The 13,557-nt window shown below is 41.1% G+C and overlaps 1 non-coding gene across 1 annotated transcript; it reads left to right on the top strand.

Moving 5' to 3' along the window:
* The first annotated feature begins 850 nt into the window (after positions 1 to 850).
* LOC112662577 (small nucleolar RNA SNORA32) lies at positions 851 to 978 on the top strand. The gene has a single exon (XR_003138669.3). It is a non-coding gene; the product is annotated as a small nucleolar RNA SNORA32 (small nucleolar RNA).
* Positions 979 to 13,557: the final 12,579 nt, after the last annotated feature.

Raw genomic sequence — 13,557 nt, 5'->3', positions numbered from 1 at the left:
AAATGCAAAAACAAAAACAAAAACCAATCTGCAGTGCAATGCTTTTTTTGCAGTGAGAGCATGAGGCCAAATGACCCCTCTAGTTTCCTGTGTGAAGAGCTTCTGAAATGTCAAATAAGCTAAACAAGATTTGCTTTGTGTGGGTATAGGAAGAAGGTACTAAAAAGGATCTATAAATCAAAGTCCATCATTTTTTTATTCATTATATTTGTTTTTAATATCATGTATTTCATTGCAAGTTTATCCTATATTGTTTTTCATAATGGTTTTAATAGCCCAGTTATCAGTGTCATGTTCCCCTGAATTCAGATCCTACACTCACTCAGTAACTCCTGAGCTTGGATAGTTTGCACATTCACCTTCCTGGACTCAAAAGTCCCTCATGAAGATTATCCAAGTTCTATTTTCCGGTGAGAAAAAGAGCTTTTTCCCCTCTTTTCTATTTTTTTCTATGTTTATTTTTCTATGTTTTAACTCTCATTAAAAACACATAAATAAAACGCACCATCTTCCCCATTTTTCAGTGCATGGTTCAGTTCAGTAGTGCTAAGTGCATTCACGCTGTTGTGCAACCGTCACCACCAGCCATCTGCAGAAACTGTTCATTTGCAGAATTGAAACTCTGTACCTTTCGATAATTACACTACAGGGGCACCTGAGTGGCTCGGTTGGTCAGGTGTCTGACTTGGGCTCAGGTCATGATCCCAGGGTCTTGGGATCCAGCCCCATGTCAGGCTTCCTGCTCAGCCTGCTAAGGAGTCTGCTTCTCCCTCTGCCTCTGCCACTGGCCCTGCTCTTGCATTCTCTCACTCTCTCTCGTAAATAAATAAAATATTTTAAAAAATATCTATGGTCATTACCAAGGCTTTGAGAATGCAGTTTCTCATTTGCTGTGGGCATGACCATAAAAAAATTTTCTCATTAGGTTTTCTTCTTTTTTTTGCTAGTTTGCTAGCATTCAGCCTATTGGGAACATTTTTATCAACCCCATTCTGTTTCCACTGCCTAGATCAGCACTGTCCAGTATAAATGTAACACAGGCCGTAATGTGATTTGGTAGTAGCTATATTTCAAATTCTCATCTGACTGTACATGGCTAGTTTATTGAACAGTGCATGCCTAGATCTCCACTCTTGCAGATGTCTTTTGCTTAATCCTTCTGTTGTTAACAACCATACAACTTACAATATAATAAGCCTAACAGAAGGAGGGATCATCTTTGGAAATGGAATCTTTTATTATGTTCCTGTTACATAGGACAGTGACAGCTGTGGATTGAACAAAAGTTTGTTTTAAAAGTGCTATTTTGAAGACCATAGCTCTGGCTTTGGCGGAACTACGGTGATTGGTGGCAGAAGGAATCACATGTCAAATATCTTAAATAAAAATTTATTGACTTAAAAAAATATACCATATTTTCCCTCCCTCCAGACCATGGCGACCACCATTCTACTTTTTGTCTCCATAAATTTAACAACTCTAGATATCTCATGTAAGTAGAATTGTTACTGTATAATATTTGCTTTTGGTGACTGGCTTGTCTCACTTTGCGTAATTTCCTCAAGGTTTGTCTACATGCTAGCAAGTATCAGAATCTCCTCCCTTTTTAAGACTGAATAGCATTCCATTGAAGCAATAAACCACATTTTGTGTATTCCTCCACCTATCAGTGGACACCTGGCTTGCTTCCACCTCTGGCTGTTGTGAATAATGTTGCTGTGAACACAGGTGTTCAGGCCCTCATTTTTCCCCACAGGGAGCCAGAGTCTCAGTGATCCAGATTTAATTTACTTGTTCATTCAAATGGCAGGACTTGGGCTCTGATCCAGGTTGCCTAAGTTGAACGATCAAGCAATATGATTTTACTGCATACTTCCTGTGGTCAGGCCCTCTGAGAGCTGCTGGAGGTAAAGAGGTGAGTAAGATAGACACAGCTCTTGCCCTCTTCATGTTTGCATTCTGCTGAGGTAGAGGCAATAAACTGATGGACAAAGTTATAGATAATGATATGTTCTATGGAGAGAAGATGACAAGGTTTTTGGAGAGAGTCACTGGTGAGCAAGAGCCTCTCCAAGGGCTTGGGACTGAGTAGAGGCCCAAAGGATAAGAAGGAAGCAGGCAGGAGAGAAGTCAGAGAAAGAGCCTTCCGGGGAGAAGGGGTAGAAGGGAGGCCCTTGAGCTGGAGCGGGTCTGGCCTACTGAGAAGCACACATGTGGGCCACGTGTCTGGAGAATATTAAGCAAGGAAAGAATATGACTTGAGGATGAAGAGGCAGGCAGGTGCTAAGTCATGCTGGAGCTGCACTGAGGATTTTATTCTAGGTGCACCAGGAAGCATTTGAAGGTATTTGAGCATCAGGGGGCTATAACCTGATTAAGGTTACTGCCCTGACTCTATCTACGACACTATTTTTATAATAATCATTAGCTTTGACTGCGTGCTTACTATATGTCAAGTATTGGGTTAAGCTTATAGTAGCTTATTAACTCTTATAACACTTTTAAAAATCTACTATTGTCTGAGACACAGAGAGGTTAGCAATTTGCCCAAAGTCACACATTAGTAGAGATGAAATTCAAACCTTTGAAATTTGACTTCAGTGACTATCCTTTTAGTGAAGACCAAGTCCATGAAATATTTTGATACCCATCTATTTGGATTTGGTTTTCCATTTGTTTATTCTCTGAAGGCCTAGTGCACAGGGCTTTCTTGACAGTGAAGACTCACTGCCATCCTGTAGTAGTAGAAGGTTTTCTAGTGAGCGCGGTGCTTTCACATTTGGCTATTACTGTGTTCAATCCTCTCAACAGCCTTTTGAAGTAACAGATGTGGAACAGCTCTCACAGTGCTATAAGTCTAGGGGCAGAGGGAACACCTCCTTCCACACCTGACACTTCCTCTGGGTACAGGCAGACCTTCAGGTGTCACACCACTGAGTTCTCTTCCCTGTGTCTCCTTCACTGCTCTTCTGAGAAAGCCTAGAGATGTATGATTAGCACTCACAGAAAGAGAACCTGGAGCCTGCCTGACTCGTGCATTTTCTCTTCTCTCCTTGGGAGCTGGCTGCTGACACATAACTGGAGGCCTTGAAGACTCTTGGACCTGCAGAAAACTTGGCAACAGAGTCTGAGGGAACACTCCCCCATCCAGGAATCTGGTGACCAGGGAGTGAGCCTGGCTCATTTCTAGGATCTGGGTTAGAAGCCTACCTGTCTGGCTCCATAAGCTGAGTCCTGCAGCCTCCCTTCTCCTGATGGTAAGGGGTATATCTTGGCACTCCTGTCCCAGTCTAGATTCATTTTCTCATTCCTCAGCTGCTTTAGAACTCAGACAGAAAAGAGACACATGACATTTACTGCCCTCCCCCAACACTAGACAACCAACACTAGATTTATAATAAGAACTTCCTAACTAATTTTGGGCCACTTCTACTTTGCAAGGAGGTCCAGGGACCCCCGTGGAGTCACACAACTCATCAGTGGCAATTGAGATTCACGCTGGTCCATAAATCTGTCCTTGGTGCCCCAAAGATTTATGAACCAATGAATTAGTAGAAACATGGAAAGCACCTGGTGTATCAGAGCCCATGGGTTCCTGCCGTAACAGTGCACATCTCAGGAGGGTTTCTCAGACATGGAGCCCTCCCCACTAAATCCCAAGAGTTTTCAGCAAGACAGTGGCACCTCCAACTATGCCTCCAATAAGCTGGGTGTCTAACTCTGGAAATACAGCTCCTCTGGTGACTCTAGCCAAGAGCCGTAATAGCTTCGGGCATCACTAGCCATGTGCCGAATCTGCTATCAATAATTCAAGTAGCTGGAAAAGCTGAGTATCTGCGGTTTTGCAAAAACACTGCTCATGCTACTGCTCCCAGCACTTCAGCCCTCCATGGTCTTGGGGCAACGGCTTACTTGTCAGGTAGGAAGCAGACACACTAAACCAGGAATGGTATTTGCTCTCCTGCAAGAACTAAGGAAAAATAAAGACCCCCAAGGGTAGATTACATCAGATCATGCTCTAGCATTATCCAAAGGTCAGAAGGTGGAGCCAAATGTCAAATGCTGGGAGGAAAGGCCGCTGTTCTGATGCGCAGGTCTGTCTCCCCTAGGACCTATGGTGCTGCTAGACCCTTCATTACTGGAGGAAGGTCACAGTCTTAGGAAAACCTTCTTTGCTCTTGACACTGGAATCTGGCATCATAAGCAAAGGCAGTCTAATCAGGCCAGTTGGAGGCCTTCTTTGCTCTTGACACTGCTTTTCTCTTCTTCTCTTTTATAACAGAAGAAATAGGAAAGAAGTCCCACTTTTTAAATTAATCATTGGATATTGGTTAAAATAAATGCTCTCGCCATTAATAATAAGTGAGTGTCTAAAATGTTGTCTGATTTTTTAAAAAAGCTTGTATGTTATACTCTTGAAGATTGTTCAAGAGCGAACTACTGGGATTTTTTTCTGCAGTGGTGGAAATACAATAAAAAAGTTGAGAAGTTTCAAGACACTGTGAACCATGACTTCAGCACTTTATCTTGTAGAATTCAAGGTCATTGCAGGTTACAAGGAATAAAGTATTATGACATGAACTATGCTGAAGAGAGACAGTTGGATGCCAGTCCAAACACATGTACACGTTATTGTTTTATTTTCATCATTGCAGAAATAGACTATCATTACAACTCTATAATCTTTGGCTTCACTTTATTCTTCCAATAAAAATTTACAAAATGTAATCAAACAACATTTTATACATTTACTTCTTATTCAAGTAGCCAGAGAAGCTCAGTACCTGATATTTCGCAAAAACAATGCTCATGCTATTGCTCCCAGCGTTTCAGCTCTCCATGGTCTTGCTCTGAGGATGTCCAACGTGGAAGCATAAGGGGATGGGGGAGAGATTTTGGAAGATGACCCAGAAAAGGGTTTGCAGCCAAGCAGTGTCTGGGATTTCAGGTGTCTTTACTCACGCAGCTGGACTAGAATACCTGGGGCTTCTTACGCCTCTCTCTCTCTCTCTCCATATCTCTTAATCTTTCTTATCTCTACAGAATGGTTAAGCTATTTGTCCATTTGGCCTTCCCTAATCTGCCCTTGGGAGTCACATGGTGTCACTTTTGCCACCTACCCTAGCCCAGGAAACCGCAAAGCCTGTTCAAGCGGCAGAGCAAATTTTCTGCCTTTTATGGAAATTGTGATGAGGAATGCCTGGTTATGTTCTACGTGCTTACTGACTACCTTCCATGTCCAGATGCTACATATAACCCTGTAAGTTACTTTTTATTTTTTAAAAATATTTTATTTATTCATGAGAGACACACACACACAGAGTGGCAGAGACAGAGGCAGAGAGAGAAACAGGATCCATGCAGGGAGCCCGATGCAGTACTCGATCCCGGGTCTCCAGGATCAGGCCCTGGGACAAAGGCAACGCTAAACCACTGAGCCACCTGGGCTGCCCGTAAGTTCCTTTTTAATTCTCCTAATAGTCTCATTGCAAAGATAGGTTACCCATTTTACAGAGGAAAATTGAAGTGCAAAGCAGTTAGGTAACTTCACAGAGCTAGGAAATGATAAATCTAGGACTCAAAACAAGACTCATGTCCTGTATCCCTCCCACCCAACCATGCCTACTGTACTGTGGGCTCTCAAGCCATATCTGGTCAATGAATGAATGAATGAATGAATGAACATTGGATTTCAAATCCATAAACACTCTGTGCTGCTGAACACAATTTAAACATCACAAACTTCTCTACTAGGGTCTAGACTCTATTTTTATACTTCCAAATGCTAATCTAGATCATTGATTTATTCATTCATTCATACAAGTTTATCTCCAGCATGAATCTATCTTAGAGTTGCTATGATTCAGATACTTTTCCAGGTGCTAAGGAAAAGCTGGGGATCCCTGGGTGGCGCAGCGGTTTGGCGCCTGCCTTTGGCCCAGGGCGTGATCCTGGAGACCCGGGATCGAATCCCACGTCGGGCTCCCGGTGCATGGAGCCTGCTTCTCCCTCTGCCTGTGTCTCTGCCTCTCTCTCTCTCTCTGTGTGACTATCATAAATAAATAAAAATTAAAAAAAATATATTTAAAAAAAAAGGAAAAGCAATGGACAAGCCCAGTGGTCACTGTCATCACAGAATTTACATTGCAGAAATAAGGACAACACTTGAGATAATGACTTCAACGATTAATGAATCACGGTTGTGACAAATATAACAAAGGGTTGTCTTAGGGTTGTGATGTAGAATTGCTCTCCCCAAACAATGATACTGTTAGAAGGAGCTTCGCTATTAGAAAGACAAAATGGTGCCTCCAACCGACCTGACTGGACCACCTTTGTTTATAATGCCAGATTCCAATCAGATGAGGTTCACAAGATCCCTCTGGGCATAAAGGTTTGCAATGGTGCCTGTGGGTGTCTGTTCTGTGATAATTTCATTATCAGATTGTGGTTATAGTGTGGTGTTCAGTCTACTTGATTATTGGTTAAAGCGTAAATGCTGAACTTTGGCACTAGTGCCATTTGGGTAGGGTAATTCTTTGTTGTGGAGACTTCCCTGGGCATTGGAGGAAGCTTAGGACACCGTAGGCCACCCTGGACACCTATATACCAGTAGTACCATCCTCCATTTGTGACAATCAAAAATGTCCCCATCTACTGTTATATGTCCACAGCAGACTAAAGTGTTAGCAGTCAAGAACTACAGGGTTAAAAGCAGACACTGATGCAAGCCCAAAGACCTCTGTTTCCTAGTTGTAAGGGCTTGGAGAAGTCATTCTGTCTCCCAAGGCTCTGTGACAGTATCTATAAAATTGGCTTATGCGTATGTGAGTTTCTCAAAGATTTTTATAAGACCTGTCATAATTTTTGCTAACATTTATTAAGTGCCTATTATAATCTAGGCACTATTTTTTTCTGGATGTATAAATTTGTAGATGATTTATTAAGTTTTAAAATTTCCTAAAGTAAAATAATATAATCCAAATACTCAGCTGAGCATGATGTACCCTTACTTCAATCATGGGACGTTGTCAAGATAAAATAAAATAAAATAAATCATGTCCAAAGCATATTTTAAAATCAAATGTGAATGATTTGACTGTGTGATATTCTAAAACTCTTCTGTCAATACAGAATTGTTCACTTGGCCACATGTAGCTGTTTACTTTTAAATTCATCTAGGCATTATTTTAAGATTTTGCATATTGCTTCACTAAACCCCACAGAAATGTCATGAGGCAAGTATAATGATTGATCTCCATTTTATAGATGAGGAAACCAAGAGAGTTTAACCCTATAGTCTGTGGTCTATAAAGTGTTTTGTGGAGAAGATGATACTCTATTTTAGCCACATTGTGCACCATTGCTACTTGTTCCAAGTGGCCACTGCTTGCCTCCTCAAGAGTTACAAAATAGGGGTGCTTCAGTGGCTCAGTTCGTTAAGCATCTGCCTTCAGCTCAAGTCATGGTCTCAGATCCCGAGATCAAGCCCATGTAGGGCTCTCCACTTGGCAGGGAGTCTGCTTCTCCCTCTCCCTCTCTGCCCCTTTCCATGCCATACCACTCCTCTCAATCTCTCTCTCTCTCTCTCTCACTCAAATAAATAAATCAAATCTTTTTTAAAAAAAGAGTTACAAAATAGATTTTTGGGACATAAAGTAAAATAAAATGTTAAGAGGAAAGCTAACAATTACAGGATACACTCTCTGTTCTTTGAAGCATATTAAGTGCTGGAAATCCAGAGGTGAACAAAGGCCAAGACTTGCCCTCAAGCCTTTCACAGCTCCCAGCTATCCCACTATATGCAAGGTTCCAGCTCTCTCCACTGCACTGCAGAGGTCCTGGAGGCCATGGATGCCAACAGGATCTTCTGTCCTGAAGGTGGCCCGTTAGAAGGAATCTAAGAACACATGCGATTATCCCACTACATGGTGACTGTCTGCAGTCTTGAGAAAGGCTTGGAAGAAATGGAGCCTGGGGGCAGGCAGCTCTGCTAAAAAGCTGTTTCCATGCACCAGGGCAGAAGGCAAGCCTCGGCTGGAGCATTGACCATGGGAATACCAAATAGAGACTCCTATAACCTGTGTGGTTTGGAAAGGTCAATATTTTTGAGTTTCAGTTTCACCATTCACAAAATTATGATAATGGTACCAGTTACCTAGATGCCAAAACGATTAAACAGGATCCAATCAGATAATTCATACAACACAGGACAACGGTGAGTTCCGCAATAATTTTCAGCTACTATAGCAATTACTGTGAAGCAATGATCACAGAATAGGTCTGAGAAACTGGTGGCTTTTTCTTGCCTAGTGCTTTCTTCTAGTGCTTCCAGCTTCTTTCTTACTGCCCTGAGGATAATGGTATTGCAAACATTGACCTAATAAAGATGCACAGAAACCTCTTTTTATACACTGAAGCAATGCAAAACAAAACAAAATCCAAAAAGGCAAAGCAATTCTCTTTCATGTTTTGTAAGTTCCACTGGGATTTCCTTTCCAAACAAAGATTTTCTATTTCTATTCCAGGAAATAAAGATATTGAAAATAAGAAAGTTCCCCTTAAGATTCACTATTAAGGAGCTCAGCAGTTTTTCCTTTTTATTTTCTCATTTTCCCATAGATCATCTGACTTATATTCACTCTTTTGTGTTCTACTGCCAAGAGTATGTTGAATACATTTAAAGAGGATAAAAACAGCCACTCAAACGAAAGCATCCAAACCTAATAAACATTGATCCTTCAATCCCTTCATTCAGCAAATAATCATTGTCTACCTACTATGTGCTGGGCATGTTCTAGGCACTGAGCAAATAGATTTTTTTTTAAGTCCTGTGTTCCCATGGAGCCCCCACTTGAGTAGGGGAGAAACACAAGCAAACAAGAAATACCATTTCCGCTAATACTTAAAGTTATTCATCAAATGAAGTGTCCGGTGGTAGGGACCAATGGAACCTGGGTGTTTCATAAGACAAAGAATGGTCAAGAAAGCCTCCTCTACAGAGGTGGCGTTTGAGTTTGATAGCAAAAAGCAAGTGGAAGGAAGCTCTGGAAGGGATCATTCAAGTGAGAAAAAGCAAGTGACACCCCCAATGTAAGAATCTATTGGAGGTCTCTGAAGAATAGCAATCCATCAGATTGAGAAAGAATGGGCAAAAGCAATAGAGTAGGAGGTGCCCCTGGAGAAGGGGCAGAAGGCAGGTCACATAGTACCTCCTAGACTGTGGGAAGAATGTCATATTTTCATCCTAAGAGAGATTGTTGGATAATTTAAGAGGAACCACAGATGATGTTGAGAAAGCAGATTTACATTTGAAATGATCATGCCAGCTGATGTGGGGAGAAGATGATCAACTCTGAGAGGACAATTCAGACAGTACTCTGAGGCAGGTGATGGTAGCCAGGCTAGGGTAGCTGTCAAGAAGTTGGTGAGATGTTGGTGGAGTGTGGAGTGTCAAAGGCTTGCTGCCAGACTGTATGTGAGTTGTGATTGAAAAGGAAAGGTAAAGGGGACTCAGAAATGGAATGGATGGAGATGTGTCCCCTGGGAGGAGAGAGGAAGAGCCGGCTTCAAGGTGCAGGGATGCAACTCACAACGCAAGCTGTCTGTTTTGAACAGAACACGTGAGAAAGGAGCCTGCTAGACATCCTGCAGAGATAGCGGCTCCACAGGGCATGTTCACAAGTGGCTCAGAGGAGATGATGAAGCTCCAGCCTCTGTGAGCTCATGACTACATGAGTGCTTACTAACATAAAGCACCTCTAAGGAGCTGCGCAGAGTTCCAGGTGTTCACAGTGAAGACATGACCCAGAAATGTGTAGAAGATGAACATAATCAAGTAAGTTTTTTAAAAGAACTAAAAGCAGATGATCCAAGGAGGAAGCAGCAAGAAGTGAGAGAGAAAAAGGGCATGTGACAACACTTGAGAGGTGAAGGAAACTGAGCTGGGTGTGACAACGCACTGGAGTTCACCAGTTTAGAAAAAAAGAAGAATATCTATCCAACAGTCATGAAGGTATGTTTTATGGAAGTTGGCAAGTCCAAAATCTGCAGGGTCAGCTGGCAACCTGGAGACCCAGGAGAGCCCACTGTGCGGATGAAGTCTGAAAACAGTCTGCTGCAGGAGTGTCCCTTGTTTGAGGAGGCCAGTCTTTTTGTTCTAGTCAGGACTTCAGCTGAATTGAAAGCAACCTGCTTTACTCAAAGTTTACCTATTTAAATGTTAATCTCATCCAAAAACACTCTCCAACTTGACACATAAAATAAACCATCACAAAGCCTGATGCACTATTTGCAGAGACAAACAAGTATTCAAAACCCAACTTTACCATACTAGGTGAACGATAACAATGCTGACCATTCATTAATTGTGATTAATACTCTAGGAAGCATTTTATTTCAACTCATTCAGTCTTCACATCCACCAGTAAGAGGTGCCAATATTATCATTTTACAGAGAGGCCACGTGAACTCTGGAAGATTGAGTATGCTTTTCAAGGACAGATGAGTCAGAGCAGGGTATGATACTGGATAATCTCAAAAGCCATACTCTTTAACCAAACTATGCTGTGACCACTTTGAGTCTCTTGTACCCAGTTTCCCTGATTGCCTGTGGAAATTAGGCATACTAAGAGCTAGTAGAGAAGAAATGGCATAAAATCAGCTAGAAAGGTGGCTGAAATTTAATAGGTGGCAAATAAATTCTAGTGTCCTTTCTTTCAAATCATCAGATGGCTTATTCTGTTATATTCATTCATTCATTCGTTCATTCATTTTGCCCATACATTTTAACCAACAATCATTAGGTCCAATGTTAATACCATTAGTAGCCTTTACAGAGAGAGATGATTTGATTCCCATCCTTCACTGATCATGGTTTGGGCATTGATGATATTCTGCATTTGTCATAAAATAAAATCCAAACCTCCCAAGATGGTGTTCCAGGCCTTTCAGTCTTGAGCTCCTGTGGCTCCTGTGCTTTGTGCGGTGATATGACACCATCATAACCCACACGTGGCCATATGCTGGGCAGACAAATGGGCTTGTGAGCGTTATAGAGCATTATACAGATATCTCAGTTCTATGCAGAGCCTCTTATTTTTCCCATTATCTTTGCTGTTATCTCTTCTGAGACTTATGGCAAGTACTACTACAGTTATAAAGTCGCATTATTTTTATTACTATGGGAATTACTACTACAGTTATAATAGCATTGTGAATTATTGTGAATATTCAGTGAATACTCAGTAAGTTATTCATTCATTTAAAAATATTTATTGAACATCTTTTACTGTGAGTTTATCTGGGAAACTAATGAAGGGCTTTGAGGAAAGGGTGATATGTTCTAACATAGATTTCAAAAATAGGATTCTGATTCTTATATTGAGAGGAGGGTAGGGACAGACAAGGTGACAGCAGAGGAACCAGTTGAGAGGCTGTTGCAATGATCCAGATGAGAAAGGAAGGAGTCTTGGGCCATTGTGGCATCTGTGGAGCTGGTGAGAAGTGCCAAATTGGATCAATTGTAAAGGGACAGGAGTTGGTAGGGGTATATGAAAGATCGGATGCCATTTATAAGAGAAAGATATCCAAGGATGATACTCGAGGATTTGGGTCTGCTCACTGTGCTGAATAGAGTGTGTGAAGAACAAGATGGGGAGGTGATGCTTAAAATGTTTCTTAAATGTCCCTGTGGAGATCATCAGTTAAATTACTTGCATAGCAGTAAGGGCATCTGAGTAGTGCAGTGGGTTAAGTGTCTAACTCTTGATTTCAGCTCAGGTCTTGATCTCAGGGTTGTGGGGTAGAGCCCCACAAGAAGTCCTCACTCAGCACAGTCTGCTTGATATTCTCTCTCCTTCACCCTCTACCCCTCCCCCACTATCTAAATAAATAAATATATAGATAAATAAATTAAATATTTTAAAAATAAATAAGTAGATATTGCATATCGTGGAACTAAAATGCACCAGACATTGGATAGGGAAGTGGGAAAATAAAGCTCAAGGACTTAGTCCTGCCTTCAAGTCCCTCACAATCAACAGGAGTTATTGGAGCTGTTTTAGCACACATGTTGCAGAGGTGTGCCCAGGTTAGATGCCCAGGGGCATAAAAAAGGAGCATTAGCTATGAGCAGAATTCTGAGAGGAGCAGTGGCTTACAAGAGTCTCAAAATTCATTCAAGGCCCTGGTAGCCAATAAAATAGGGATACGATAGTAGACTAATTAATCAAAAAAGTCCATTAAAGAGAGGATCATAAAAATGATGCATACACAAGTTAAACATTTTATATTAACTTAAAACATAAAAAGATACCTTCATTTGCCAAGTTTCAGATGTACACATCCAAGATCTTGATTTGAAAACAGGTCCCCAATTAATTACTCTTCCCTTGGTCCTTTTGCATAAATAATACCCATAATGTATGGTCTTTGGTTTCCAATATGAATTTTTTGGCAGAAGAGTAAAAACATAAAAATATTTGGAAAATAATATGAAAACAGATTTCTGGGTTTTCCAACTTTTCCCCCCAGTCTTTTACTGATTCAACCATAATTTTTTCAACTACTCACCTTTGCCAAATCTTCCCAAAGCATTTATTGCCATAGAAACAACACTTTTGTCTTTGGATTCACATTTCATTACTTACACAGTAATTAGTTCAATGTATAAACATAACAGATACAACTGACACAAATATAAGTGGGTTTTTTTGTTGTTTTTTGGCTTTTTTTTTTTTTTTTTTTTTTTGAAGCAAAAGCTCTCTCTTCGGGAGCAGAGGAATGCAGATGTATTAAGAGCAGCTTACCAGTTTGGCGCCATCAAGCACACTCTAGACATTATCAGTATATTTTATTAAGAATAACTAGGTGCAATTTAACCAGCACGAAATTAAGTAAAACTCGTTTCAGAGACTCCTTGGGAAGAAAGTCTCTATAAGCAGCCTCTTCTTCCACCTGTATTTCTAACACCACTTTCGGCTGCAGCCAAGGTAATTAATTTTAAATGAATACAGATGGTCCCCAATTTACAATGGTTCAACTTCAATTTTTCGACCTCAGAGTGGTGCAAAGGGGATACACATCCAGTAGAAACTGTACTTGAAATTTTGAATGTGGATCTTTTCCAGGGCAAGCGATGTATGGGACGGTCTTCTGGTGCTGGGAGGTGGCAGCGGCCATGGCTCCCTGTCAGCCAGAGATCACGAGGGTCAACAACCTACAAACAGACAACCATTTTGCATTCACACAGACATTCTATTTGTTACTTCCAGCACAGCATCTAATATATTACAAGAGACAGTTAACACTTTACTATAAAGTGGGCTGTTGGCAGATTTTGACCAGCTGTAGGATCATGTCAGTGTTCTGAGCATGGTTAAGGTGGGTGTGGCTAAGCTGTGAGGTTTGATGGGTTAGGAGTATTATGTGCATTTTCAACTTATGATATTTGCAACCTAGGGAGGGTTTATGGGAATGTAACCTTGTCATAAGTTGAGGAAGAGCTGTAGGATTTGGAACACACCTGCTATAAATTATCTTGATTTTACCTCTCTG

Source organism: Canis lupus, chromosome 13 (genome assembly GCF_003254725.2).
Source record: "Canis lupus dingo isolate Sandy chromosome 13, ASM325472v2, whole genome shotgun sequence".
Taxonomy (NCBI): domain Eukaryota; kingdom Metazoa; phylum Chordata; class Mammalia; order Carnivora; family Canidae; genus Canis; species Canis lupus.
Note: the sequence above shows the minus strand (reverse complement) of the source record. Positions and strands in the feature narration are given on the sequence as shown.